This window comes from Prosopis cineraria, unplaced genomic scaffold (genome assembly GCF_029017545.1).
Source record: "Prosopis cineraria cultivar Desert tree isolate PC_DT_omini unplaced genomic scaffold, ASM2901754v1 PC12, whole genome shotgun sequence".
Classification (NCBI taxonomy): Eukaryota; Viridiplantae; Streptophyta; class Magnoliopsida; order Fabales; family Fabaceae; genus Prosopis; species Prosopis cineraria.
In genome coordinates, this window is record NW_026555343.1 from 33135865 (window position 1) to 33163763 (window position 27899).

Here is a 27899-nt window from a genome sequence, read left to right on the forward strand (position 1 = left end):
TTCATAAGGAAAAAAACAGGTAGCAAGATTAATAGTCATTATCATGACAAGGACTAGCATTGCAAACTGCGAAACTAAGGGAATTGAAACAATGAAATAAAAATACATCATGGCTAATACCAAAAACACCTTAAAGCTGTTTCTATTTTTTTGTTTTTAAACATAAAAAATGGAAATAGTTTTGAAAACAACTAAATAAAAAACACGTATCCTAACAAATTTTTTTCTGTTTTCAAAACAAAAAAAACAATTTATAAAATAGAAAACAAAACATACTCTTACCTTTTCTGGACAAGAAAGATAGCTCTCACCCCACCCACCCCCATCATCTCTTTGTAACATGAGGAGAAAACTGACAGCTTTGTGAATTGCAGCACAAAACTTATAAGTCTTACCCAGAAGCAACACGGCCACATAATGCAAACCAAGTGCCATAAGTGAAGCAAACCCCCCACTTCCCATACTAGCCACCATCCTTGTTTGTGTATCTTTGAGGAATTTTACATCTTTCAATAGAATTCTCAATCTCTCTCTTGTTCCTAGTCCTTGGATACACTTATTGAATAAAACTAAAGCTCGAATTGACGATCCAGTGCATTCTACATATTCATGCTCAACTACGATGACTTCAAAAATTCTGTAGGGTTTCAACACCGAATAATCCAAACAAGAAATCCATGAGCAAAAATAAATCAAAAGAAAGAAAGGAGACCAGAAAAAGTGTCGTACTTTCTTAATAAGAAGAGACTACAATATATACACTATCATAATAATAACTAATAAACATCCTAATAATCCCATATACATGTGTTAGTGTTTAGTGCCTATTACATTCTCTTTAATATTTGTGACTTCAATCAAATTTAGATGAGATCGATTCTTACTTCTAACTAACTAATCTTGAGCTTTGATTGGCTCCCATGCCGTAAAACCACCTTTTACTCCAAAATGTTATGGTGTTTTGTAAGTAAATTAATGCACAAACAAAATAGCACTGGCTTTCTCACAGACAAAATCATTGAAAAACACCCTAGAATATCTGAGAAATGTCTCCAACACAAATTTCTGACGGATAAAAGTCTGGAGAGAATGCAATTTATTAGAACAAAGTTCTCTGAAGAGAAAATCTGTGAGAATATCGAACATAACAACAGGCAACAAAAACAACAACACGTAAGATTACTCACTTGAAGTGACAGAAGACATTGACGGAATATAAAGCATTTCAGGTCCATCTTTTCACCTACAATCTCTGGTGGTAGCATTGATAAAAGAAGACAACACTGAAATAGTCCAAAAATATATTAAGTGACCCACTGTATGGTAAGGTGAAGATGAGCAATGAAATAATTAACTTGTTTAATAAAGTAAAATAGGTTAATCACATTCAAGGCTTTTGTAGTGCAATCAGACACTTGCCATCTATGGTCTTGATCAGAGAAAGTCCACGACCCTTTGGAAATGTGACGATACATACATGGAAATCACCAAAAGGATTATCCTTAACCTGATAAGACCATCAGGTTTAGTTAGCAGCACAAGCGGATTCATGCATCAATATATACACATAATAAATATCTCTTAATAATAACTAGTCATTCAAATATTCATATGCTTGTTAATGGGTAGTAACCAGTTGACCTGAAATTTCTTGAATGAAGTCATGTTTCTTTTGCAAGTATAGGAGCAATTTCATCAATTAGGCTTGTGGCAAGCAAAGCTTGGACTGCAAAACTAGCATCCCTCTTGGCTTCCAAACTCTGCGAATAGTTAATGTCATATACTAATTAAAACCCAAAATATTAATGTTCTACAAAAAGTAAAGTATACTTTTGAGGTAATAATCACTTTTGAGGCCAAAATCATAGTTTGTGTAAAAATTATATTCAAAGCACTCTTTTTTTATCAACTTAATATGTGTTAAAATTAATATGAATTTACAACCATAATTTTCTTAAAAAATATACAAAGATATTGTATATGTTTTAAAATCAATTATGAGCCTAAAACTGTGGTGTTCAAACACTTATACATGACAAAGTCAATTATGAACTCAAAAACCATAGTTTATAAATAGTTAGATAGTTTCTAGAAATAACTAGGAAAGTATAATGAAGAGATGAATTGAAAAAATACATAATATTTCCTGTTTCGACAAGGAATATAAATTTTTTACAATAAAAGTGCATTTTTGCTCCTAAAATATTCTCAAGGAGCATCTAGTACCCTAACATTTTTGTTAGAGTAATTTTGCTCTTAAAGTTATTAACATGGAGTATTTTTGCCCTTTTGTTAAATTTTCTAATAGTCAATTTTAGAATTTGATGAAAAGGGCAAAAATGGTCTGTTTTGATAACTTTAAGGGTAAAATTGCTCCAACAAAAAACGTTAAGATATTAGGTGCTCTTCGGAAAATACTTTAAAGGCAAACATGCACTTTAACCCTAAATTTATGAAAATATCCAAATTTTTAAGAATTATAGTTTTTTTACTTGTAATTGATTTTGGCATACAATAGGGGTGTTTAAATATATTTTCACAAAATCATATTTTCACCTAATTTCTTTTCAATTATACTCAATCAATCCTACGGATCAATTTTATAAATCCATTACAACAAAATATAATCAATCATATAAATCCATTTTATCCAATATGTGTTAATCCAAGCACAATGCTCCAGAGCTAGACGCATCCAACCCAAGGAAAATGTACCTTTTGGACACATCCAATAGTTATATATAGACTATATTCATCTTCATAATGAATATGCTTCATGGTAACTTGAAGAGCTCTCTCTCTAACCAACTTATTGAAGGCCATCGCATAAGAAGTGGCTCAATGAATTTATATAAGCTATCCCATTCAAATCTTGTATCAAGGGATGGCGATAGTAAAGATCTTCCTATAATTATAAATTCAATATTCTATTATAATTGTTCATTAATTGGGAGAAATCAACAAGTATACATGTAGATAGAACTTGGTAATTTCATGGTATAAGGATAAAAAGAAAAAAAAAAAAACTCACCTTTGCACAAAAGGCGACGAGCTTTATTCCAATTAATTTCATGTAAGGATCAACATAGAGTTCTTGTCTGAGTTGAAGAATAAGTGGTGTGATCGGATCCACAAATCTTTTCCCATAAAAATAAGACATAGGCACGTAACCCAAGCGGCATTAACACCACCATTTTAGCCGCATTACAATATGGTGTAAGATAATTAATGCAGGTTTAGTAGATAGACATGGCAATAGATAGTGTTAGAAGAAAGTGATCATGCAATATCTAACATGTATGGCAGGACTTTTAATTTTTTTATCACTTTCTCCGACTTTTAATTTTTTTTATTTAATCTCAGTTTTTTTAATTTTATTCTGAGTTTTAATTTTATCTGTCCAAATTTCTTTTGAACAATTTTTAATTTTACTTTATTTTATATAATTTTGGACAAATTGATTTGATAGTGTTACGGAGGACCGGGGAAAACATTTGAGTGACTTTTCGAAATTTAAGAGAAGATGGGATCAAATTAAAATGAAAATAACTACATAATTAAATCAAATGACTGAGAAGATATTTAAACAAAAAACTAATATCACATCTGATAATTTTCATACCGAACGTAGAACATCTTCGGGCTAAAGGAGCTGAACGAAGATCTTAAGACCAAAAGTAAAAGAATAAACGACAATTAAGTTTTTATGAGGCAAAAGTGACATTTCCAGAAGTTTCAGGTCAATCTAAGTGCAGTTACCAAAAATTTACCCAAAAAATTACAAATTTCTGGGATCTCTAGAGTTATATGTCAAAGTTTTCATCCAGATCATAAAAAGGATTTAACAAGCTTTGAAACGATTTTTCTACAGTTATGAATTTTGAAAGGCCATCGAAAAATCCAAAATTACAATATGAACAGTAATCTGATCATAAAAACTTATAAGAGAGTTTTGCAATTTATAAGAGAGTTTTGGTTCTTCTAAGAGCAAGGGCTTAAATTGGTTCACAACAAGTCTTCAGCGCATAAACGCAGCAGAGGAATTGAAGTATAGCTTCAAGTAAAATTAAGGAACTAAATTGATATGACATGAAATTAAAACAAACTTAGAACTTCAAATATAAAAATTGATATTACATCTAACAAAATTATACAAATTTAATTTAATAAAATCTTATGCGTCATTACTTTTAATGACTTTATTTGATAATAAAATATCTATTTAATTTCTTGTCTTTTTTCTCTAATATCATTAATGATAGAATCAAATTATATTTACAGTAACTTGAATGGCATGTTTTTATTAATAGAATATGGATGACATAGTGATACAGGTCTATACGAGAATTTCTCTAAATATTATATACTTTAATAACATTTTCTCTCATTAATATTTAATGGATATTAAAAGGAGACATTTATAATAAAAATTTAATGATATGACTCATATGAGTCTAATAAATGATCTTGAAGGTAGTTCGAAGTTGGACATTAATATCAATAATCAATTTTGTTAATTGTCGAGTCCTATCAGTTACTAAAGCCATACTCCAAGGACTACATAAACACCGTAATTATAATAGAAAGAAAGTAGTAATAATTTGTAAAATTGTAGTATTCTTTAACGCCCACGACTCCACGGTATTTAATTGCTATCAAATTCTGAATTTGATACGCAAATATTTGTGAAGTTCTTTTATTATTTTTCTCATTTTATTATTTTTTATAAAATATATGTAAAAAAAGATAAATTTTACAAAAATTTACAGATTTTAATTTTAGAGAATTTAAATTCTAAGATTAGAGGCCCATGTCTATGTTCACTGACAAGAAGAGGTGATAGAGACATGAAACTAACTAACTCAACACTATTAGAAAGGAGCATGGGCCTCTAATACCCTCTTTAATTAATTCTCCAACATTTCAATTTTTTTTCCATTGTATCAATATTTTCTTTTTGGCAAATGAAAAATATTTTAATATCTCAAGACGCAAAAAACGACTACAAAATTGCATTGTTTTCATCTCCATAAAATATCGTGGTATCTCTCACCAACTATTATTTTCCCTTTACAATGTTTAAATTTAAAAGTTAAACGGTAATTTTGCTTTTAAATAATAGATTTAGGAGTGTTTAGGATCCTAAATTTTTTTAAAGTGCAATGCTCCCTTTTGACAATTGAAGATAATGTAATATTACCCCTACTTAAAGTTAACTTTAATAATTAGATGATCAAAAAATAACATGAAAGAACCTTAAAAATTATGAAAAAGAATTTAAAAAATTACAAATAAGTAACCTATTTAAAAAAATTAATGTCCAGAGATTAGACAAGTTTTTTCTTTGAGCAAAATTCAATCATTAGACAAGTTAGTTAATGATGGCTTTTTGGTAATTGACATCTGTATTGATAATCTATTTTTATTCTTTTTTTTTCCTTCATATTTAAAGAAGTTTATTCTTCATATTCATTAGCATTGTAAGTCCACAGCATTTACTCCCCTAGCCTGCAATACACTAGATATGGATACTTGAATGCTTCCACAAGAGATCACAATAATAAATTATTCAAAATATTATACTTGTCGAATCACAAAAAAATTGTACTTTTACTAATTTAAATAATTAATAGTTCAACAAACTAGATAAATTGAATTATTTGGTTAGAATATAAAAAATAAAAAAATAAAGCAAGAAGATAATGATGAGGAAGACACAATTACTTAAAGCATTGGGAATTATAATTCGCTTTATAGGTTGCTAATTTCCACCTTTGAGTTTACTCTTTAGTCAATTATAGTAAAAACTATTTTAAGGTATCCTAATATTCTGTCAAACTATTAGTCACTTTCTAATTAGCATTGAATTCATGCCCATTATACTTAAATGATAAATGGCAATTTTATATATTTTTATTCTTTTAATTTAAAATTTTAAATATTTATTTGAGGATAATTGAGTTTAATTGAAGATTATATGATTTTATTAGCCAATCTTCAATTTTAAATTTTAACTATCTAAATTTTATTTTAAATATAAATGATATCTTTGATATTTTTACACAGTTACTATTTAATTTAATTTTATTTGTGCAGATAATATATTCAATTTGGAAGACATTAATGAAGATTATTTGGATAAAAAAAATATGGACATATTTGAAAATAAAATCAAGAATTAAATTTTTAAAATCTTTTTTATATTTATTTTGAGTTTTTAGTGTAAATTTTTATTTAGGGTTATTTAGGATAGTTTTATTATTTTTATTAAATTATTAGGTTTTATTTTTATGAAGAGACGCATCTCATGGCTACAGGAGACGCACAACTATGTAAACTGTAGAAGAGAAAAGAGATGGAGTTGGCAGCGCAGGAGGGGCAAAGACAGACGTGCAAGTTCTGGCCGTAGCGATATGTCACAACCTATGTTGAAATATAAGAGAGCTCGATGGACAGAATTTCAAAAAGAATCTAATATATTTTAGAATATTTTAGAAGCATCTAAAACAATTTAAAAATTTAAAAGGTTCTAGAAACTTATAGAGGAATGTGGAGATATATAGAATATAGAATATTCTAGGATGTTATAGAATATTCCACACATATCTTGAAGGATAGTCTCTAGAAACTTCTTGTAAATATCTAGATATTTGTTGTAGATATTTTTATAAAACACTCTAGAGGATGAATGTAAACTGTAGGATTAGATTAATCTCCACCGTCCATTAAGGAGGTGAGAATTTTCTAGAAAAGGAGAAGGCCTATAAATACCCCATAACCCCTTATTTGTAAAAAAACAAGAAAAGTAATCAAAGTTCTAAGCTCTCAAGTTCTCTCATCCAAGCTCTTTTCTCTTTGTGTTTAAGTTTCCTAGTTTCTTTGCCTACGTCCTGAGGGTTCGGCTGACTTAGCAAAGATCAAGAGGTTGATTATGCTAAGCCGGTATGGTTCAAGGACTGGGGAGTTCTAAGGCTGTGACAACATGGTATTAGAGCCAAGGTTTGAGGGAGCTGTGATTTGGGTGGATACTTGTAAATAAGGATGTTGGGTGTAACTAAGGAAACTCTTGCTCATGTCGAAGAGAGGGGAAGGGAATCAACCTTTACATCATTGTGTTAAGAAGGAACAAGGGACTAGTAAGATGTACGTTTTGAGGACCTTTCTATTTTGTGGGTTAAAATCGATGCCTTAGAAAGAACCATAGAAGAGATGGTCGATAAGGTTGAGAAGGTTGAAAGAGACATGAGTATGTTAGAGAACCACACTCTTAAAAAACTTGAAGGGTTAAAGAGTAATATGGATGCTTTGCAAAACAATGATGATCAATGTAAAGAGGCGATGAAATCCTTAGAGGCGAAGGTGATGGACACTATCTTGCAATGCAATAACAACTCAACACTCTCAAGACTTCCTTAGACGAAAGAGGAAGGAATCCATATTAGACAGAAATAGTAGACTAAGAGAAGTGAGGATGGATCTTCAAACCAAAGGAATTTAAAGGTGTGCGGGATCCCCAAGAAGTGGAAAACTTCTTATGGCAGATGGATTACTATGCTAACACCTTGAGGATAACAGATGATCAAACTAAGATACGCACTGCTGCTTATTCCTTATACATAATGCCATGCTATGGTGGCGAAGGAAGCATGTAGATATGGACAAGGGGCTTTGCACAATCAATACCAAGGAAGATTTTAAGAAAGAGTTGAAAAGACAATTCTATCTAGAGAACGTGGTCCATGTAGCTCGCAAGACATTGATGGAGCTTAAACATAAGACCACTATCTCAGACTATGTGCAAGAATTCACCTCTTTACTCTTCAGATTCTAAATTTGAGTAGTAAAGAGGGTCTCTTCTACTTCATTGATGATCTTCAAAATTAGGCCAAGCATGAGTTGCAACGATGATGTGTCAAGACTATTGATGAAGCTATAGTGATTTTGAGAGTTTTTCAGAGCTTCAAAGGGAAAGAGGTGAGTCTCCTGAGAACAGATTTCCTAGCCATAATCTTAAGAATGGTGGGGAAAGAAAGAAACAATAAAGGAATAAACCTTGAAGGGAAAGTGATTGAACAGGGGAGATGCTGGGAAGGTATCCCAGACAAAGCAGAAGGAGAAGAGAAAACTTCACAGCTTTATATGTTAAGGCCCTCATAAGATGAAGGATTGCTCGAAGTTAGGGTCATTATCTGCTCTAGTACAAAAGGAGGAAGCACAAAAAAAGGAGGAGAAAAATTTCAGGATAGGATCAATTCAACTCCTCAATACTTCTAAACCCAACCGTCATAAGGCAATGGGTTGATGCATGTGAAGGCTAAGTTAAATGAAAAGCCAGTTAGCATCATGATGGATACTGAGGCAGACCACAACTTCATTTCTACAGAAGAGGCTAAGAGATAGGTCTCAAAGTTGAAAAGGGAGGGGAGTTATTAAAAGTTTCCATTTCTTCTCCTCAACCTTAGTTGGCATTACTCGAGGGGTCGAGTTATGTCTTGAGGATTGGCATGAAAAGGTAGATTTCTCAATTGCTTGTATGGATGACAACAAGGTGGTACTTGGTTTGGAGTTCATGCAAAAGGTAAAAGCCTACTTCAAGGGGTGGATTTTCACGATTATCAACCATGCGAGTATTAAAAGAGGATAGCATGTCAAGAAGGCTAAGAATGATCTCATCTCATGGGGAGATGAATCATAAGAAAGCCAAAAAGAAGAAGGATCCATGCAAAAGGAATCCCAAGTATAGGAATCAAGTCAGTGACGAGGGCGTCATTGGATTAGGTGGGGGAGAATGTCACAACCTATGTTCAAATATAAGAGAACTTGCAAGGTTGTGGCATTTTTGGAGACCTCCAAGATAATGGAGAGAATTTCAGATATATCAAGAAGAATCTAGTATGTTCTAGAATGTTCTAAAAGTATCTGGAACAATCTAAAATAATATGGAGAAATCTAGAAGTTTTTAGAAGGTTCTAGAAACTTATAGAGGAATGTGAAGATATATAGAATATACTAGAATTTTCTAGGATGTTCTAGAATATTCCACACATATCTTGAAAGATAGTCTTTAAAAACTTTTTTATAAATATCTAAATATTTATTGTAGATATTTCTATGGAATACTCTAGAGATGAATGTAAATAGTAGGATTAGATTAATTTTCACCGTCCATTAAGGAGGTGAGAATTTTTTAAAGAAAGGGAAGGCCTATAAATACTCCAACCCCTCATTTGTAATAAACAAGAAAAGTAATCAAAGTTCTAAGCTCTCAAGTTCTCTCATCCAAGCTCTCTTCTCTCTTGTGTTCAATTTCCTAGTTTCTTTATCTACATCTTGAGGGTTCGGCTGACTTAGCAAAGATCAAGAGGTTGATCATGCTAAGGCCGGCCGGCACGGTTCAAACTAGTTCCAAAGCCATGACAGATAGCTATTTTTCTTTCCTGCAAAGCAGGCGATGGCCTCTCATACTCTCATCTTATATTATTTGAGTTTTACTTTTATGAGGAGTTAAATTTAATATGCTCAATTACAAATTATAATCTAAAAATTTAATTAGAGTCTTAAATATTTAAAAAAGATTTTATTTTAGTTTTATTTCAATTTACACTTCTTCTTCCTACCTTTAATATTATGCTCTAATTTTTATTGTTGATTAAAGTAATTTTATTACATGATTTTTGTGTTATAAATTTTATGAGATTTTGCTTATTATAATGGATTGATATAGTAACATAAAAGCAATTTGGTTGGCTTGAATGATTATTCATACTTTGTTTCGGTGTGTTAACTTAGAATAGTTGTTAGGTTGTGGGTTAAAAGAGATTTCAATTAATATAACTTCATTTATTGTTTAATTCTTGAATGATAATTTTGAGAAATATGTAATAAAATCAAAATAATAAAGTTAAATAAAATTAAGTTATTTGGTAGATGAGGAAGATTAAATTTAGGTGATTGAGTTATGATTGATTACGCTACTTGTATTGATAATTTTCTCCATTGAATTTCCTTTATTTGTTTAATTTTAATTTATTTTTAAATTAATTTCATTATAAAAAAAATCCCCCCATTTTTAGCCTTTCATAATCATAATTCAAGTAATTGGTCTATGAACTCTTAAGGAGATAACCTAGGTTGCGTTTTAGTGCAAAATTTAGTTTTTATTAATTTTGGTGCTATTCAACAGTAATGTCATTAAATAACTAATTAAACTGTGAAGTTATAGTTTATATTACCACAAATTTCTAGAACTATCATTTGCCTAGTTATTTATGTTTATTTCTTTATATCTAGGTTCTCTCTTCATCTTCTAGTCTATTAAAATTACCCATAGATTTATTAAATGGTAATCACAAAATCAACATGAAGAATAAGAGAAATAAATATAATTGAAAAGGGCAAAATATATAAATATAAAAGAAAATAGTCAAAACAAGGAAAATAAAAACTAACTCCTCAATTGGGCTACATTCCTACCTAATTGGATAAATTAGAAAACACAATAAAATAAATAACATTGTTGTAAAATCTCCAATCATAAAAAACAATCACAAAGTAAATTAAGGAATAGAAAAGAAATAACTATGATATACAAAACTCCTCAACGATTCACTCTCAGTCTTTAAAATACTTCTACGAACTTCAAATATCTTAAAAAAATTCTTGAGGTATTCAAATAAGTGATAAGATGTTCTTGAATAGGACTATGAGCTCTTATTTATAATGTTTTGCAATTAATATTTCTAATCTTTTTAAATATCATAATATCATTTTGAATTGATATTATTTAAAAAATAATCATGCTCCCTCCTGTGTATGCTTCTTCAATGCATTTTTATCCTTTTTATGATTTTCCACACACACACACACACACAAAAAGAAGATAGATGAATAGTTTTTGTAGAGAATTTATTCTTTATCTTATAATTAAGTGATGAGAAAAAAATACATAAATATTAATTAAATAGATATAAAATATTAATAAATATAATCAATATAAATCAAAATTTATACCTATTTAATTATAAAATATGCACTTATCAACCCCTCATTTTCCTTTTTCATTTTCTTTTCCTCATCCTATCCTCACACTTGGATTAAAAATTTAATGGTTAAGATTTAATATTTTATAAAAATGTTATAATAAATAAATAAATATATTTAAACTGTAAAAATTTGATCTGAGAAATTCACATCAACTACAAGCTATAATTAAAATAATGAATTTGATCAAATCTCAACTGTTGAATTTTCAATCCAAGGGTAGGGATGGGATGATGAGAAGAAAATGAGAGGATTATGAGAGGATCCAAATCCCAAAAAAGGGGAAGCATATGCTTGCATGATACTCACTCAAAAGAGTTTTAAACATAAATGTTACAAAAAGATACAGTAATCGTCATCATTAACATCTTATCTATTACATATCCATAATGATATTTATGTCAAAATTATTTTTCATGCAATATATGGAGGAGGTACTGCTAGTTATGAATGAATATAAGAAGAATTATACACAAGTTCCTCACAACACAATAAAATACTACTTGACATAGCAAAATGATGACATTGTTGGATAAATTGTCTGCTAAATTGTTAACAAACTTTGAAGTGTTTAATTGTATTGTGAAGAATCTCATCATAATTCTCCTATGAATATGTTTTTCGAGATAAAAACATTTATCCGACAGAATATTTCTCCTGGCTTTTTCAAGAGAATGTTCATGAAAGATTCTCTCAAAATATTGCCAGAGAAAATAATTCTCTCCAGATTTTCTGATAAAAGAATCTTCTCTCAACAATTTTGAAAGAGGATAAATTTTTTTGCGAAATTTTTACTTTCTCTCTTTTTTGGAAAAATTTTGAGAGAAATTGTTTTTTTTTTTTTTTTCCGTAATGATATGTAGTTCAGTCGGTATTAGCATCTCAAAATTACCCATATGCCAAAAAAGTTATCATGTGTGTGTAGAGCGCAGCATGATGCAATATATAATTAATTTACTACGAGGGATCAGATGCATTATTTATTATATATTTGTGAGAGAGCATTAATTAATTGATTACAATGTTAAGTTGAGGGGAAAGTATGAGGTGGAAGGGCTTGTTGGGACAAACTTGAGAGGACGCGGCAGCGAGGTGATGCAGGGTGATTCCATGATGACAGATTTGCAAATGCTTGCGTATGTCTTCTTATATCTTGATAACCATCCACAATAACTCTACATGTTTTCATCTACGTATTTACATATAATATCACTATTTCACTATAACATAAAATAATTTTTACAAATGTTAAAAAAAACTTTTTGCATCAGTTCAAGAAATAATATTGTTTCAAGAAGTTAAAAAGTCTATTTTCTATATCGGAAATTAAAACTGTAGAAAATACATTAATTTTTTTTTAAATTAAATAACTGAACACTTTTTACATCAGTTCTAGAGCTCAATTGATATAAAAAAGTGTACTTTCTACATTGCTTATGACCACAACAGCTAATGTAAAAAGTGTGGTTTTCTACATTTGTTATGACTATAACAGATGTCAAAAACCACCGGTTGATGTAAAAGTAGTTTTTTTTCTTTAACAAAATATTTATCTTGTTCATTAAATGCATGCATAATAGTCCAACATATCCCAAAAAAAAGAGAGAAATAAAAACAAAGAAAATCAACCAGAGTCTTAAAACTTCTCCCAGTCAACACCTAATAAAGATCTGAGAAGAATTGGAGGTCCAGAAACTCAATCCAAAGGACATAATTTCTTTAATGAAGCTTTATCAACCCAATCATCACTGGGTTAGCGTCTCTGAGAACCCAAGAGAAAATGCTATTCTGTAAGAAAATCCTCTTAAAAAGGATCTCAAAAATAGGAAGACACTTCCAATCATTTAGGGTAGAACTAGCTTTTAAACTATCAAAAAATTTTAGAATCAGCTTCAAAACAAACAGCATTAAGTTCATTTGTACAAGCAAACTCCACAGCAAGAGCCAGTGTAAGGAATTCCGCCGCCAATGCAGAATGAGCTTCACAGATAGAATAAGAACATTAAGAAGCCATCCGTTAGAATCCTTGACAACAAAAACAATATATAGAAGCAACATTTCAACATTTTTAAAAATTATATCTATTTTTTCAATTACCTATCCCTTGTATATGAAAATTGCCATAGCCAGATAGTATGATTCTTTTACAATTTCTAGCCCCATCACAATCTAGTTTAATATCCAAAACTAACAACTATGTATCTAACATAATTCAATAAAAAATTGGAACAATCAAATTTGCATAATCAACTATTAACACTATCCACAAAAGTATGGAAAAACTTATTTAAAACTAACAAACTTATTAAATTGTCTAAAAATATCTAAAACTTACATTACTACAAAATATACTTTTTACTACCCCAATTCATGTCACTTTCTATAAATAGGATGCCAAAAGTCAAAGATGTGGCAATTCCATAATTAAACGACGGCTCTGCAAACATTTCAACATCACTTTAGTGAAAAAAAAAAAAACAGCATGGTTATTATTAACGACATCACTTTAGTACATACGACGTGGATTTTTAAATAATTCTACATCGTTTTTAGTGAAATCTCTTAATGTGGAAGGGAAGTGGATATTTTTAAAATTTTTATTTTTTATTTATCTAAAAAATGCCATGTCATTTATTATATTAAACAACGTGGTTTATTAAATCCATGTCAATTTTAATTAAAGCGATGCGGAATTATTCGGTATTATTAAAGAATTTTTTTATTTTGTTAGTTCGCTTTTTAATCCACGTCACTTCTCTGGAAACAGCAACGTGGGTTATCTTTTTTTATAAGTTAAGCCACGTGGATAATTTTCAAAGCTCGATCCACATCACTCTTTACAAATAACCGGTGTGGCTTATCTTTCATTTTGAATTTCAGGTTTACGTTTTTCCCACTCGAGAGCCCTCTCTATTTTCATTTTCCCTCATTTTCCTTCCCTTTCCCTCTCGTCACTGAAATCATGCTAGTCTCCTCTCTTCTCACTTGTGCTCCGGCATCAAATTCTTCTTCGACAAGCTCATCTCCTTTATTCTCACTTGTGCTTCAGTGATGTGTGTTCTCCAACGAGATGCTCTCCTCTCTTCTCACTCATGCTCAGCACCTTTTTCATTGTTTTCCAGAACCACTCCCCCCTCTCCTCTCCACTCCAAACGAGACCCATTGTTTTGGTTCTTTCTTTCTTTGTTTTTTTTTTTTTTGTTTTGAGTTTGCTCACTACTCCAGGCGACCTTCGAAGCTGTTTGGGTTCTTCCACCTTGTAAGTACTTCCCCCATTTTCATTTGTATCATTTTGTTACCCACATTATTACTTAGACTGTGGAAACATTGCTCTTTTACTTGAGTTGATTTTTTTCTGCAACAAGAAATAGATTATTGTACATTCTTAATTTATAACGTTACTCATTTTTCAAACTCTTTTGCATAGTATACATATGAACAAATACATTATTAGGATTATTTTTGCAATTATAGGAATTGTAAAAAAAAACTAAAAGGACTTGAGTTTTTTGAAGTTAATAAATTGTAAGAACTAATAGTTCCTAATTAAATTAAAATTTGTAGGAACTAAATCAATAATTGAAAAAGTACCACTGTCATGCCCAGAAAATCAAGATGTGATTGGCATGAGATATGCATAAAAACTCACATCTGTTAAGCCTTCAAATAGAAAACATCTAATTTAACCATAAAGACATTTCTACTATAGAATAGAATTATTTTAATATTATTATTGTTAATATTGCAGTCACAAATTTCTTGTAAAAATTCCAATAAAATCTTTATTATAATAAAACCTCCAAGACAAGAGAAAAAAATATGTCTATAACAACAAGATCAACTCATTTAATCAAAGAGAGGATCCCTAGTCCATGTTAACAGTCCTGCAAGATCACTTAATTAGGTAAGGACCTTGCCTATGGGCTATATAGAGCACCTAAAAGTTAATTTACAAAATATGATATATATGTTAGATTTTACAACAAATAAAGAATAACCTTAATAGTGCTTCAACTTCCAATTGACAATAAACCCTACAGTATTCAACTGAAGGTGAAGGTGCAAGGCTAGCAACACATTATTTGAGACCAAAAATAATTTTTTTTCTAGTAAATAACACCCTAATAATAAAGTTAAAAGAATCAAGATGAGTAAATTCAAGTAAGTATATGCAAATTAAAAAGAGAACAATCAATATAATATAATCACTAAACTTGAAGATTGAAAGATTCTATATAACTTCAAAAGTATTGAACCCATAAATTTATAGTAGCAAAACAACTTTTGATCTTGTGAAATAAAATAGATTAAATAAATAAATAAAAATAATAACACCTAATTAAAATCAATGAAGTGTATGTTCACAAATAAATTAAAAGTTAATACTTTGAAGACTTTACAAAATAAATAACAAATACGGATATACAATTTATGAAGGTAAGTAATCAAACGCAGCTTATACTATGAAACAAACATAGACACATAGTCCACGAGGATAATACTAACCAAGCATGACTTGAAGCCACAAAATCAAATGCGAGTATGAGAACCATGAATAATAAACGTGAAAACAGAGCTCACAAAAGTCAAACTCACTAGTCATAACCATAGCACACTAAGGACTAATAAAACTGCCACTAGCAAACAGTGTTTGGTATGCAATCTTCTTGAAATTAATTTTCAAACATATAAGAAAATAACCATGTATTAAACTATAATTTTCTTTTCTCAATAACAAACTCACATGGATCGTTTAAAATATCAATCTTTTTAAATATAAAAATTCACAACTCATGTTTCATAAACTTCTTCACTAATTGCCATGATTTTTTTTCACCAAATAAAAGAGTACCAGAACTTATAAAAAGTAACTTAATTGACAAAAGTATTAAATGCTAAAGAAACATATATTAGTAACTATAAATTGTTGAAAAGAATATTTTGATAAAAGAAAAATCAGTAATATATAAATTGATTGGAATGTTATTTACTTACTTGATGCTTTCCCAAATGTACAACTTACTCCTAGTTAGTCACTTTCACAATATGGGTTGCTCCTTAATTCCCTAGTACCCAATGTAACATTTTTATTATTTTTACATACACTTTAACTAAGTATAAACCCAACAACCAAAATTAAAAGAAAGAAATCAATTCTATCTTGAAATTACCAACGAAGACACATATCTTACAACAAATTATGAAGGGAAAGAAAATCAGTTAAATGGTGAACTCTCACCTTTATACCACTCTAGCAATCCATCAAAACAATCGAGAATCAAGCTAAATATATAATATAAAATCATTATTTTCATGTTCCGACAGCACAATCCAATCTATAACTCGAAACCAAGAATTTTACTAGTATTATACCCAACTAAATTTAGTTACATATATATATATACATACCATTGCTACCATAAAGAATCAATTTCCAAAATGAACTATTTAAAATAGAACACAAAATGTTGTTCAAGATTTAATCTTCAAATGCAAACTTTGCTCAACTTCAAATTGGAATGAGATTTATGGTTATCAAGTTTAGTGTTCGAAGCTTCTTTTTGACAATCCCTTTGCTTTATGACCAAGCTTTAACCCAATTTCACCCTCTAAATCGTTGATATCCAAAACCCATATTTTACAATCCACTTCTAGCTTTTAACACAGCAAACATCATACAAACATTACATTCAACAAGGACTATACACACCATTTTAAAGTTGCCAAAGTCGTACTTCAGAGGAAACCAACACTGGGCATAGTTTCTTTCTAATATTGAACGAAATTTTGCTTCATTTCACAATCAAATTCATTTCACATCCAAATTTTGCTTCATCACATTCAACAAGTACCATTTAAATTTACTGTTGTTGAAATTTGGAGGGTCCCATTTTTGAGGAAAAATTCTGCCAAATGTTCTTCTTTCTAATTTTAACATGTCCATGCAAATAAGATAATTGCTAATTTGATGGTTTTTGATGATTGATTAGGTAAAAATGGAAAGTTATAATTTTTACATGCTACATGTGTAATTTTCTCTATTTGAGGAGGTGCATTTCCCCCTCATATCAACATGGCCCCCCCATTGCCTTTAGATTGATTCATTCTAATTTATGAGGTCCAGCACCTGTCACCACAGTCGTGAGATATAAGTATTATGTATGTTTCATGGATGATCATAGTAGATATGTATGGTATGGGGTCACCACTTAAAATTTAAATCTGAAGATATTAGTGCCTTTAAGCCTTTTAAGAACATGGCTGAGAACCTGTTTGATAAGACAATCAAAACTGTCTGTAGTGATTTTGGTGGGGTATACAGAAGCTTTATTCCCATTCTTAATGAAGCTGGAATTTCTACTCAATGCACATGTCCCTACTCCTCAACAAAATGGTACAGTTGAGAGGAAACATATAGACACATTGTTCCGATGGGTTTAAGCTTACTTAAGCTGATACGCTTTTGAAGTATTGGTGGAATGCCTTTGCTTGTGCACTTCACATTATAAATTGTTTGCCAATACTAGTGCTAAATTTAATTACAGACCCCTTAGGAGTGCTTGTTTAAAAAGAAATTAAACCTGATTATTCAATGCTTAAGACTTTTGGCTGCTCCTGCTACCCCCGTCTGCACCCTTACAATAAACACAAACTACAGTTTAGAAGTCAAAAGCCTGTGTTTATGGGCTGCAGCACTCTCACAAGGATTATGAGTGCATGAATTCAAATGAAAGGATTTATATATCTCAACATGTTTTATATTTGATGAGTCTGGGTTCCCTTTATGTTACATAAGACCAAAGAAGTCAAAGCAGCAATGATGATACTATTCCTCTTGAGAAAACTCTCGTACATGAAGTATATGAATTTCCTGACACAAATCATGACAGCCACAGGCCAAAAAAATAGTTCAAGTGCCGAAAAGCAAGTTGTGTCTGCACCTCTCACCTCTGTAACTGTTCAACCTTCACGCCCTATGATCACAAAAGTTTAAAGCTAGAATTTTCAAGCCAAAATGTCCACACATTGGTGTTGTTCAATTCAAATCAGATTCACATGCTGAACCTATAATAGTTCAAGAAGCATTACAGTCCAAGAATTGCTATGCCACAATGAGAGCAGAATATGAGGAAATGGTTAAGGACAATGCATGGAAGCTAGTACCTCCAACACATAACTTTAATCTTGTCGGCTGTAAATGGGTGTTAAAGAAGAAATATAATTCTGACGTAATGTTAGACTGCAACAAAGCAAGATTGGTGGCCTAGGGTCATCTTCAAGAACTAGGAGTGGACTTTGGGGAACACTCAATCCAAAATGAAGTCATGCATTGTAAGACTTGTTCTAAATCTTACTATTTTCTTCCACTGGCTTGTTAGACTGGATATTGACAATACCTTTCTCTATGGATTATTAAATGAAACTGCTTATATGTCTCAGCCTTGAGGGTTTGTTATTGATCCCAAGAGACCTATGTGTGTAAATTGTCTAGAACTCTCTATGGCTTGAAACAAGCTCCACGGGCCTGGTATGAAAAATTGAGAAATACTCTTCTATGATGGAGATTTGTTAACAACAGTGATGCCTCATTGTTCTTTTATAAGGACAAAACTCAAATTACACTCATACTAATATAACTTGATGACATTTTAATAATAGGAAACAAAATGGTGATCGTTTGAAGCAATTCATTACCAAGTTGAATCATATGTATTAATTCCTTCAGGGACATGGGAAATGTCTATTATTTCTTCGGAGTCAGTGTGTACCGAGATGAATCTTATTTTCATCTTAATCAGGCTAAGTATGCTTTTGAAATTCTAAACAAATGTGGCATGGAAAACTCAAAATCCTGCACAACACCAATGTCTACAAGTCAAAAATTGTCTAACTTTGATGGAGAGCCTTCTCTTATCTCTATCGATAAACCGTACGAGCACTTATCTTTGTTGTACAAGGCCTGATATCAGCTTTAGTGTCAACAAACTTAGCCCAATTATGCAATCTCCTTATAATACTACTACTCACTGGAAGGCAGTAAAAAAGAGTCCTACGGTATATTCAAGACATCATTGTCTTCATCTTAAAGTTGCAGATCAACTATCCTTGACAACATAGTCTAATGCAGAATGGGCGTCTTGCCCTGATGACAGAAGATGAACTGGAGGATATATATATATATATCCTTCTTCTGGATCACAATATATGGCATCTTCTAAATGCCTTACTTGGTCTAGAATATAAGGTATTGGGTAACTTTTATAATTATCTTTTCAACTATATTCCTACTTCATTTATCACTCTTAGCTTTTTGAAAAAATAATACATTGAAATTTTAATTATCATTATCACAACACTTATATAGGGTATCTAATGAGAGTAAAATTAAAAAGGTATAAAATTTTTTTTTTTAAGAAATTAAGGTTTCAACTAATATTTTCTTAAAACCATGAATTAGTTACTAATACCCTATATTTTGGTGTGGAGGAAGTATATAACTTGTTTTTAGGTGATTCAATCACCTCTTGGTCATCCAAAAACAACATATAATTGTTCGATCTAGTACTGAATCTAAGTATTGCTCTCTTGCAAATACTTCACCTGAACTCGTGTGGATTACATCATTACTGTCAGAATTATCTCTATTCACTCGCCAAACCTTCAATAATTTGGTGCTATAATATCAGATTTAAACCTTTATTACATGATTTATTCAACTTTGGAAGGCATGCGATGTAACCCGTTTGCGATATTCAGCCAGAGCCCAAAGTGGGAAAACATTTCTGTACATTGGATAATGGAGCATGCAATTCCTGCTGAATACACCAGTGATTTCCTGAAAACAAGTCACAAACTAACATTTAATCTACACTGATTGATACATGTTGTGAGTTTAATAAATTATTGCAAATTAATGAGAAGTGAAAGGTACTAATCAATTAAATTGTTGTGGCCAATCCCCATTCTCCAATTGAGCATTGATCAAGACTCTTGCTCCTCGATGAAGAGGAGTTGGATCTCTCTCAACCTTTCAATAAATTTTCATTAGTTTAGTCCTTTCATAATTGTAAATTGAAAATATATATAGGCATAAATTTGTATTCACAATAAATAATTAAATAGATTCACCTGCCTGGCAAACATTAGACCCATCATAGCCCATGATGTTTGTACCACATTTGATCTATTACCTTCTAGGGGAACATATTTCTGCATCGTTTGCAAAAATCATAAGACGATGAGGTAACTAATTAAAAGGCCAGATAGCTATTGGTATATGAAATAACAAGACAAGTTTCTTCATGAATTATATCAAGTTTGAGAAATAAATGAGCCATACTATATATTTACTCATATTTCTACTTGCATAGTGTGACTTATTATTATAAATAAATAAAATTTTTAATCCCTATGCCTTTAGTGTGTTTATTTTTGGTATTAGTCCTTGCACTTTTATTTCATTATTTCAAGTCTCGTAAGTTTTTTCCATCTGCAATATTAGTCTCTATATTTTTAAAAATTACCATAAAGACTTAAAGTTGGCTAATATTTGCATAAACTCTATTACTTCTTGTATTGACTTGTTTAAATTATGATGAGCTATACAAAAAAATGAGTAGAAGACAAAAAACAAGCTAAGCAGGACATTAAATCAATGAAGAAATTTCATAAGGAAGATAACATGTAGGTAGGGCAAACAGGCAGAAAGATTAATAATCATTTTGCTCATACAATATCCAATTCATCATAATTTTACCAACTTGCCAACAAAATTAAACAAAGCCATGTATGCACCAACAAATTTAACTCAATCAGTGATGACAAGGACTAACATTGCAAACATATGAAACTTAAATGACTTGAAACAACTAAATAAAAGTACATGGACCAATATCAAAAAATGTTAAAAATAGAGACCAATAGTTATATTTTTCCTTATAAATTTTTTATTTATATTAATCCTTAAAATAGAGATTTACCTTTTCTGGACATGAAAGATAGCTCTCACCCTACCCACCATCATCTCTTTGTGACGTGAGAGGAAAATTGATAGTTTTGCGAATTGCAACACAATCATTATAAGTCTTACCAAAAGCAGTAAGGCCACCTAAAGCAAACCAAATGCCATAAGTGAAGCAAATCCCCCACTTCCCATACCATCCACCATCCTTTGTTTGTGTGTCTTCAAGGAATTTCACAGCTTTCTCAATGGAATTCTCAATCTCTCTCTTGTTCCTATGCCTTGGATACAAATTATTGAATAAAACTAAAGCTCAAGTTGATGATGCAGTGCATTCTACATACTCATGCTCAACTATGATGCCTTCAAAAAGTTCTGTAGGGTTCAACACCTAATAATCCAGACAAGCAAATCCATATGCTAAAAGAAATCACAAGCGAAGGAAAGGGGATAGGAATAATTGTCATACTTTAATATAAAGAGCTAGATCATCCTAATTATAACTAATGAATATCCTGTAATGCAATATTATTGTTTAGTGCCTATTACATTCTCTTTAATTATTTTGTTCACTTCAGTTCAAATTCAAATGAGATCAAATTCTTACTTCCAACCAATCTTGAGCTTTGATGGGCTCCCATGCTACAAAACCACCCTTTTTACTCTGCAAACGTTATGGAGTTTTGCAAGTCAATTAATGCATAAACAAACAATGACCCAAAAAAATAAGAATGGCTTTGTCATAGACAAAATCATTGAAAAACACTCTAGAATATGTGAGAAATATCTCAATCACAAATTTCTGATGGATAAAGTCTAGAGAGAATGCAATTTATTATAAAGAAGCCCTCTGAAGAGAAAATTTGTGAAAAAGTTTTTTATAAGAAAATCATTGTTTTATCGTAATATATTGAACCATAATAATGTAAGATTACTCACTTGAAGTGACAAGAAGACATTGACGGAATCATAAAGCCTTTTGGGCTCCATCTTTTCACCTACAATCTCTGGTGGTAGCATTGATAAAAGAAGACAACACTGAAATAGTCCAAAATATATTAAGTGGCCACATGTATAATAAGGTGAAGATGAACACTGAAATTAATTAACTTGTTTAATTAAGTAAAACAGGTTGTCACATTCAAGCCTTCTGCAGTGCAATTAGAAACTTGCCATCCATGGTCTTGATCAGAGAACGTCCACGACCCTTTGGAAATGTGACGATACATACTTTTGAAATCACCAGAAGGATTATCCTTAACCTGATAAGATCATCGGTTTTAGTTAGTAGCACAAGAGGATTTATGCATTAATATATACACATAATAAATCTCTCAATTAATAACTAGTCATTCAAATATTCATATGCTTGTTAATTGGTAATAACTAGTTGACCTGTGATTTCTTGATGAAGTCATGTCCTTTTGCAAGTGTAGAAGCAATTTCATCACTTAGGTTTGTGGCAAGTAAAGCTTGGACGGCAAAACCAGCATCCCATACTTGGCTTCCAAAACTCTACAAATAATTAATGTCATATACTAATTAAAGCCCAAACTATTAATGTTTTACTAAAGTAAAGTATACTACAATGTTATATAATTTTATATCTAGTCATGTAACTCTAACAAAGTTAGTTTCAAATAATTTTGTGTGGTAAGTAACCATTTGAAATATTTTATCAATATTTAAAAGTTTAATTTAAGATTTTTTTTTGTCAATAAAAATAATGTTGTTAGGGTTAAAGGACTAAAAGTATACTTTATAAAATTAAAAAAATTAAATTGAAACGTTGTGTAAGGTTAAATAAATTAGAGTTGTTAAATTAAGTAAAATGAATATACGAAGAGATTTATTTGGAACTTGAAACTTAGGGAATACTGTTCAAGGAAAAAGATAAAACACCACATGAAACTATAAAGAATGATACAATTAATACCTCATAGTTAATATGTTCTCTTCTTGATTAATATTTAGTCGATGATTGTATAGAAGATCCTGATTTAATCTTCTTCTTCTTTTTTTTTCACTATGTTATTACTGGTTTACCTGCATGGTAATTCCATCCTCGGAAACCCATATGTAATCTGGAACCCCTTCAAGATGCTTCTTGAAAGCATCTGCATTTGGATCTTCAATCCAACAAGGTAGCATGCATAAAACCTATGTCAAGTTTAAAAAGAAAGATAAATATAAGATTTAGCATGATAATCAACTTTAGAGGCCAAAATTAAAGTTTTGTGAAAATATATCCAAATACTCTTTTTTTAATCAATTTATTACATGTTAAAGTTAATTATGAATTTAAAACCAAAATTTTTTAAGAAAATATATACAAACTTATTTATATATGCCAAAATCAATTATGAATATAAAACTGTGATTTCGTTAAAAATATCCAAACACTTTTATACATGAAAAAATTAATCATGAATTTGAAACCATAATTTACAAAATGGTTAGATGGTTTTTAGAAATAATTTGGGAAAGTATAATTGAAAAGATGAATTGAAAAATACATAATAATGTGCTTGTTTGGATAAGGAATACAATCACTTTTATGAATATATATCCAAATGTTTAAGAGCCATAGTTTTTTTGTTCATAATTGATTTTGGCATATAATAGACAAGTTCAAATATATTTTCACAAAATCATAGTTTTTTTATCTAATTTCTTTTCAATTATACTCACAATCAATCCTAGATCAATTTTATAACTCCATTACAACAAAATATAATAATTATATTCAAAATCAATCATATAAATCAATTTTATTCGTAATCAATTTTATCCAATATAAGTTAATCCATGCACAATGCTAAGAGAGCTAGATGTATCCAACCCAATGAAAATGTACCTTTTCGACACATCCTATAGTTATGTATTGACTATTTTCATCTATCAGTGATGACAAGAATAACATTACAAATATATAAAAGTTAAAGGACTTGGAATAACAAAATAACAGTGCATGGACTAATGACCAATAGTTATATTTTCCCTTATAAATTTTATATTTTATATCGATACTTAAAATATAGCAATTTATCTTTTCTGGACATGAAAGATAGCTATCACCCCACCCACCATCATGTCCTTGGGATGTGACAAGAAAATTGGCAGCTGTGCGAATTGGAACACAATCATTGTAAGTCTTACCAGAAGCAGCACGGCCACCTAAAGCAAACCAAGTGCCATAAGTAAAGCGAACCCCCAGTTCCCATACCATCCACCACCATTATTTGTGTATCTTCCAAGAATTTCATAGCTTTCTTAATAGAATTCTCAATATCCCTCTTTTTCCTATGTCTTGGCTACAGATTATTGAATAAAACTAAAGCTCAAATTGATGATCTAGTGCATTCTACATACTCATGCTCAACTACGATACCTTCAAAAAACTCTGTAGGGTTCAACACCTAATAATCCAAACAAGCAAATCCATATGCTAAAAGAAATCAAAAGAGAAGGAAAGGAGATTGGAAAAATTGTCATACTTTATTAATATCAAGAGCGAGATCATCCTAATTATAACTAATGAATATCCTGTAACACATGTATTGATTAGTTAGTGTTTAGTGCTTATTACATTCTCTTTAATTATTTTGTTCACTTCAATTCGAATTTAAATGAGATCAGATTCTCACTTCCAACCAATCTCGCCCATGCTGCAAAACCACCTTTTTTATTCTGCAAATGTTATGGAGTTTTGCAAATGAATCAATCCATAAACAAAGCAATGATCCAGAAAAAAAAAAGAATGGCTTTGTCACTGACAAAATCATTGAGAAACACTCTTGAATATGGGAGAAATGTCTCCATCACAAATTTCTGAAGGATAAAGTTTGGAGATGATGTAATTTATTGGAAAGAAGTTCTCTGAAGAGAAAACTTGTGAAAAGTTTTCTATAAGAAAATAATTGTTTTATTGTAATATATTGAACCATAATAATAATAATAATAATAATAATAATAATAATAATAATAATAATAATAATAATAATGTAAGATTACTCACTTGAAGTGACAAGACATTGACGAAATCATGAAGCCTTTCAAGCTCCATCTTTTTGCCTACGATCTCTGGTGGTAGCATTGATAAAAGAAGACAATACTGAAATAGTCCAAAATATATTAAGTGGCCACATGTATAATAAGGTGAAGATGAACAATGAAATTAATTAACTTGTTTAATTAACTTGACTAATCACATTCAGCTTTCTGGAGTGTAATCAGAAACTTGCCATCTATGGTCTTGATCAAAGAAGGTCCATTATGACCCTTTAGAAATGTGACGATACATTTAAAATCACCAGAAGAATTATTCTTAACCTGATAAGATCATCGGTTTTAGTTAGCACCATAAGAGTATTTATGCAATAATATATACACATAATAAATCTCTCAATTAATAAATAGTCATTCAAATATTCATATGCTTGTTAATTGGTAATAACTAGTTGATCTGTGATTTCTTGATGGAGTTATGTCCGTGTGCAAGTGTAGGAACAATTTCATCGCTTAGGATTGTGGCAAGCAAAGTTAGGACGGCAAAACTAACATCCCATGCTTGGCTTCCAAAACTCTGCAAATAATTAATGTCATATACTAATTAAAACCCAAAATATTAATGTTTTACAAAAGTAAAGTATACTATAATGTTATATAATTTTACATTTAGTCATTTAACTCTGACACCATTAGTTTTAAATAATTTTTTTTTTGTGTGGCAGTCATTATTATTTAAAAAAAACTAAACTTAATATGTAACCATTTGAAAATATTTTTTTATTTAAAAGTTCAATTTAAGAATTTTTTTTGTCAATGAAACTAATGGTGTTAGGGTTAAAGGACTACTAAAAAGATAGTTTATAAAATTAATAAACTAAATTGAAAAATTGTGTAAAGTTAAATTAGAGTTGTCAGATTAAGTAAAATGAAAATATGAAGAGATTTATTTGGGAATTGAAACTTTGGGAATACTGTACATGGGAGAAGATAACACACCACATGAAACTATAAAGAATGATACAATTAATACCTCATAGTTAATTTGTTCTCTTCTTGATTAATAATTAGTCGATAATTGCATAGAAGATCCCGATTTATCCTTTTTTTCTAACTATGTTCTTAGAGGTTTACCTGCATGGTAATTCCATCTTCAGAAACCCATATGTAATCAGGAACCCTTGCAAGATGCTTCTTGAAAGCATCTCCATCAGGATCTTCAATCCAACAAGGCTAGCATACATAAAATCTATGATGAATTTAAAAAGAAAGATAAATATAAGATTTAGCATGATGTGGTGCTTGTTTGGACAATGGTAATAATCAACTTTAGAGGCCAAAATTAAAGTTTTGTAAAAATATATCCAAACACTCTTTTTTTATCAACTTATAATATTTTAAAATTAATAATGAATTCAAAACCATAATTTTTCAAAAAAATATATATACAAATATATTTGTATATGTCAAAATCAATTATGAATATAAAACTGTGATTTTGTTAAAAATGTCCAAACACTTTTATACATGACAAAATTAATCATGAACTTAGAACCATAATTTATAAAATAGTTAGATGGTTTTTAGAAATAATTTAGGACAGTATAATTGAAAAGGATAAACTGAAAAATACATAATAATGTGCTTGTTTGGATAAGGAATATAATCAATTTTATGGATATACATCCAAATGTTTAAGAACCATAGTTTTTTGTTCATAATTGATTTTGGCATATAAGAGATATGTTTAAATATATTTTCACAAAATCATAGTTTTATCTAATTTCTTTTCAATTACGCTTAAAATCAATCCTAGATCAATTTTATAAGTCCATTACCACAAAATATAATTAATTATATTCAAAATCAATCATATAAATCAATTTTATTCATAATCAATTTTAGATTGTGAAGGTAATATACATGTACGTAAGACTAAAAATACAATAGATAGTTAAAGTATGAATAATCATCCTATGTAACTTATTCTCTGCAAGTTTTTATACTTTGAATACATAGGTAACATTTGGATCCGTAGTTTTGAATAAAAAATAAAAAAAATAAGAAACACATGATATTAACAAAAAGAACAAGATGAAACAAAATAAAATATAAAAGAATTAAACTTAATCAGAAAGTGAAAGAGGCCAACTTTTAAAGTGGAAAATAGATATATCTTACTAGAATAATAGTTGTTTTAAAAAAAAAGGATATGTGATGTACATAGATAAACATGTAAAAATATGAAATAAAAAGTCGAGTAAATAAACATTTAAATGAATATCATCAAATATTAATAAATCAAAGACACATAATATAAATAACAGAGAGAGTAAATCTTTTTTCGGGGGAGACGATTGCCCCCGGCCACTAGCTTTGTATATAGATATTTATCTACCAATATATATGAAACTTATGCACACAAATACAGTGCAAGATTCACTATTCAAAAGGGAATGAATAAAACCACTTATTGAAAGCCAAGGCTTTCCCCAGGAGAGTGAGTAGGTGGCACCACCATGATCAAGAATCCATTTTCGTGCTCCAAGACAAGCATTGTCTTCATGTCCATCAGGTCCTTCTCCGAGCATTCTCATGCACATATAACTCAGCACAGAACAAAACACGATGCTGTGTCCCTCTATGTGTAGTCCCCACCCTCCATCTTCATTCTTTTAACATGCATGCACTTGTAAAGAATTAGTTCATTTAAAACTTAACCTATCATTGAAAGCAAGTTTTAACAATTGGATGTATGAACTTGGTGATAGTACAGGTATCGAAGGATCTTCTTTCTACAATCTTCTGTAAACACATCGTCAAGATGGCCGGTGATATACATACAAAAAACCTACACCATTTTCAGAAATTTCAAATCATTTAATGATTG

At 30.2% G+C, this 27899-nt stretch overlaps 2 pseudogenes; both read right to left on the reverse strand.

Moving 5' to 3' along the window:
* LOC129288756 (beta-amyrin synthase-like) overlaps nucleotides 1–23155 on the reverse strand; it is a 69645-nt pseudogene extending 46490 nt beyond the window's left edge.
* Nucleotides 23156–24046: 891 nt separating this feature from the next.
* On the reverse strand, nucleotides 24047–27606 carry LOC129289263 (beta-amyrin synthase-like; annotated as a pseudogene).
* Between the last annotated feature and the right edge of the window lie 293 nt (nucleotides 27607–27899).